This window comes from Triticum dicoccoides, chromosome 2B (genome assembly GCF_002162155.2).
Source record: "Triticum dicoccoides isolate Atlit2015 ecotype Zavitan chromosome 2B, WEW_v2.0, whole genome shotgun sequence".
Lineage (NCBI taxonomy): Eukaryota > Viridiplantae > Streptophyta > Magnoliopsida > Poales > Poaceae > Triticum > Triticum dicoccoides.
Genome location: NC_041383.1, coordinates 206,572,063 through 206,577,028, shown reverse-complemented (window position 1 = coordinate 206,577,028; position 4,966 = coordinate 206,572,063).

The following is a 4,966-nucleotide window of genomic DNA, read 5'->3' as shown; positions in this document are numbered from 1 at the left end:
TTGATTGGTCTTGTCTAATGGAGACCGGCAGCTTGATGGCCGACAAGATGTGCGGGTTGATAAGGCGCTTTATACTTTGGCCGCAGTAGCCGTAGAATGCTCCTCTGTATGGAGAGAACATTCCGTATTTGCATTTATCGTGATGGTGCCGCGTGGACCGAGCATCCTAAGTTGGAGATAGGTGCAATGTGGGACTACATTAAAGCGAGCAAAAGCGGTACGCTCGAGTAGTGCATGGCAGCTACTGCAGAGCGGGACAATATCGAAGGTCAAGCCTTCGCCTCAAAAGTTGTTTGGCGAGCCGAAAACGACTTCCAATGTAATCGAGCCCGAGTAGGTGAGCTTCTACACCAGATATTGTTCCCTTGAAGGTAGTTGTGGTAGGCCTGATTCTTGAAGGATCAATGCCCATTTTGCGGACAGTGTCTTGGTAGAGTATATTAAGGCTACTGCCGCTGTCCATAAGGACTTTCGTGAGATGGAACCCATCGATAATTGGATCGAGGATGAGAGCTGCCAGACCTTCGTGAAGGATACTGGTTGGGTGGTCCTTGCGATCAAAAGTGATTGGGCCAGGCCACCCATTGGATTAATTTTGGGGCGGCTGGCTCTATGGCATCGGCGTCCCGTAGTGCGCGCTTGCGGTCCCCCTTGTAGGGATGTGCGTCATGTATACCATGTTCACTGTCTTTACTTCGGGGGGGGTTCCTTTTGACCCTCGGTGTTTGGTTGGTGAGTCTCTTCGTCGTCGCTACCACTGGGCGGCCCCTTCACCTTGTGTTCAGCATTAAGCTTGCCGACTAGTTTAAAAACCCAACAGCTCCTGTTGGTGTGATTGGCTGGTTTAACGGAGGTGCCATGAATCTAGCAGGGCCGATCCAGTATCTTGTCTAAATTGGATGGTCTGTCTCTGTTTGCCTTGAATGGCTTTTTCCGTTGACCGGGTTTGGAACCACTGAATCCGGCATTGACCGCCATGTCTTGCGTTCCTTCATTGTTATTGTGACGCTTGTGTTTATTGTGTCGTGGCTTGCCATTGCCGTCTTGAACTTCGGAAGTACACGGACCAATGGTGTTGTTTCTTTTACGAGCGAGCCAATTGTCTTCTCCCGTGCAAAAACGGGTCATCAGAGTGGTAAGGGCAGCCATGGATCTTGGTTTCTCTTGACCGAGGTGGCGGGCGAGCCACTCATCTCGGACGCTATGTTTAAAGGCCGTGAGGGCTTTGGCATCCGGACAATTGGCAATTTGCTTCTTTTTGATTAAGAACCTAGTCCAGAGTTTCTTGGCAAACTCCCCGGGCTTCTGCATGATGTGACTTAGGTCATTGGCGTCTCGAGGCCGAACATATGTACCTTGGAAGTTATTGCGAAAGGCGTATTCCAAGTCTTCCCAGCTGCCGATGAAGTTCTTAGGGAGCCTGTTCAGCTAGTGCTGTGCTGGCCCTTTTAGTTTTAGTGGGAGGTATTTGATGGCGTGGAGGTCATCACTGCAGGCCATGTGGATATGGAGGAGGAAATCTTCAATCCATACTGCGGGGTCTGTTGTTCCATCGTATGATTCGATATTCATGGGTTTAAACCCTTTCGAGAATTCATGTTCCATTACTTCATCAGTGAAGCAAAGGGGGTGTGCGGCGCCTCTATGTCAGGCCACGTCGCGACGTAGCTTGGATGGAGTTCGTCTATCATGCTCGGCCCGGGCATGGTTGTGTTTGTCACATCCGGCTAGATGGCTGTCGTTGCGCGTCCGGGCACGTCCCCATGATTTGTTGATCGATCTGGTCTGACCTGCTCTGTTGTCTAGGTCCCGCCGTAGGTCATATGTATGACCCCGAGCTATTATGTCTCTGCCCTTACCGCGAGGTGTTCGACTTGAGTTGCCGCTTTATCCCGGCCACGTGGTGATCAGTCAGCCGTATTACGCGCTGGTAGGACGGGCTCCAGCGCCTCATCATCGAACTGGGGTAACAATTTGCGTTTCGGGTAACTTTTGGTTGGGCGGTTGAGGCCGTATTCCTCCACTACTAGGACATTAGTCCATCTGTCATTGAGTAGATCTTGATCAGCTTGAAGCTGATGCTGCTTCTTTTTTAGGCTCCTTGCAGTGGCTATTAGCCGGCACTTAAAGCGCTCCTGATCGACGGGCTCCTCATGCACGATAAAGTCTTCGTCGCCGAGGCTCGCCTCATCCTTGGAGGGTGGAAGATAATTACTGTCCTCTGAGTTCATTAGGGCTGACTCGCCCATCCTCTCGTTCATCCTGTTCGGAAGTTGGCTCAATAGGGTCTTCGTTGTCTTCGGCGTCGCGCGGAGTATTATTTTCTCCTATGCCGGTATTGCCGTTTTTTCCATGGCGTGGTTTAGAACGGCGCTACTGATGTCGGTGCTTTGGCTGTATCTCAGGAGGCTTATCCTCGACTGGATCCTTCTCATTGTCGTCATTGTTCTCTTTGGGTGTATCCACCATGTATACGTCATACGAGGAGGTGGCTGTCCAGTGCCCTATAAGCAGTGGTTTTTGTGCCTGCTCCTCTCCGGCATCGTCGTCCATACTGTCAATGTCTTCGGAGCCGTAATCGAGCATGTCGATTAAGTCTTCCACAGTGTCCATGAAGTGGGTGGTGGGTGGGAAGCGGAATTCTCCGTCATCAGCTTCCAATCCAAACCGGATATAGTTCGGCTGAGAGTCCCCTAATAAGGAGAGGGTTTTTAATGAGTTTAGCACATCGCCTAATGGTGAGTGCCGGAAGATGTCCGCGAAACTGAATTCAACGATCGGCGCCTGATCGGGTTCGATGGGCGCAGATGCACGCGGTTCGGAACCTGTGGCCGGAGACGAATCCGAGGTTCTGGTGACACAGGCCCCGCTCGAGGTTGGATCTGTGTGCGGCTCTAACGCCGCTGAGTCTGCGACTTCCGCGCTTCCCGTCCTCAGATGGCACAATCTACTCCGGATCCAGGGCCAAAGCAGTTACAGGCGCTATCCTGGGCATGGTCCGATGATAGCTTTAGGTCATGTTCATCATGGTGGCAGGGAGCGGCTGCCATGGGCTCGAATCCGTTGGAGATCAAGTCTCAGTGGATATTGGCAATGTAATTCAAGTTTCCAAACCTGACCTGATGGCCAGGGGTGTAGCTATCAATCTGCTCTAGATGGCCAAGCGAGTTGGCCCGCAGTGCGAAGCCACCAAATATGAAGATCTGTCCGAGGAGGAAAACCTCCCCCTGGACTGCATTGTTGTAGATGATTGACGGAGCCATCAAACCTTTTGGTGACGACGCAGCGGAACTCTTAATGAAAGCATCAATGTCGGTGTCAAAACCGGCGGATCTCGGGTAGGGGGTCCCGAACTGTGCGTCTAAGGTTGATGGTAATAAGAGGAGGGGGACATGATGTTTACCCAGTTCAGGCCCTCTATATGGAGGTAATACCCTACTTCCTGCTTGATTTATCTTGATGAACATGAGTATTACAAGAGTTGATCAACCACGAGATCGTAATGGCTAAAATCCTAGAAGTCTAGCCTGTATGATTATGATTGACTCTACGGACTAAACCCTCTGGTTTATATAGACACCAGAGGGGACTAGGGTTTTACAAAGTCGGTTACAGAGAGAGGAATCTACATATCCGAATGCCAAGTGTGCCATCCATGCAAAGGAGAGTCCCATCCAAACACGGGAAGAAGTCTTCTGTCTTGTATCTTCATAGCCCATCAGTACGGCCCATGTCACATAGGCCGGACGGCCGAGGACCCCTTAATCCAGGCATCCCTCACTAATCTCAAGCGAACATTTGGCAGTTGCCAAAAATTGGCATCAAATCAATGATTACATGCCGTGAAGTAGGATTAGGAATATATGGCTATTTATTTATACATATCCAGAGATTATGGTTCAATTTTTAAGCACATTCGTCTATGTACAGACCAATCTTGAAGATAATAATGGCACAAACATATGTAGGTCATTCAAAATCAATTGTCAAGTCCTGGCTAGGAATTATTAGCATGAACACTAACCCTAGTCGGATTACTAGCAGAAATCATTTCCATAGATGAAAGAACTAATCACTTATCACTTGTACCATTCAAACAATCAATACACTACACAGATCTAATGGAACTTACTCAGATTTCATGGATTGGGCGAACATAACCATAGGATTTCTATTCCAAAAAGGGGGAGGCAGGAGTAACTAGAGAAACCCTGGGATCTATTTGACACATAAATGGGTATAGATGACTAACTAGTTGTCCGTCATCGTCGGAGTCGTCGCCCGAGTCGTCAGCAGAGTCGGTGTGGAACTCCGCCTCCGGCTGTGGAAGCTCAACGTTGTCGACGATGTCAGGTTGTAGCAATAACTCGCCGGCGGTGATGGCAACCTCTGTCTCCATCTCCACGCCATGCTCCGGTGCTTTAGCAGCCCCGGCGTCGCCACTCCCTCTGATGGGGCGCTTCGGCGGCATCCTCATACACTGACGGCTTTGATGACTGAGAGCAGCATTGAGGATGCAAGCGGAGAGAGGGGATTGTGTGTGTGGCGAGGATAGGGGGTGCAGCCGCTCGGGCGCACCATTAATATGGAGTAGTGGGGGAGAGGCGAGAGGCGGTCAAACCGCTGGCTTGCCTCCCGGTGAGCCTGTGCACCGGACTGCTGGCATGCCTACCATTGTTTCACACAACTACTCGCACACCTCCCGATGACACTATGCAGCGGGCACGCCTCGGTTAATTCACGCACCTACACGCACGCCTCTCGGTCTGCCTACACAGCAGACTGCTCGCATGCGTCCCGTCAACTCATGCCTTCTCACACGGTACACGGGTCGCGTGGCGGCACGTATATTGTTTTTCTATTTGGATTATTACTGATGCCGCTTTATTTTTTTCTTAATCGAAGCATGGCACGTATCCATTGTTGGTCTAATGCTAACGGTTCGAATAAATAGTCCATTTGGGAT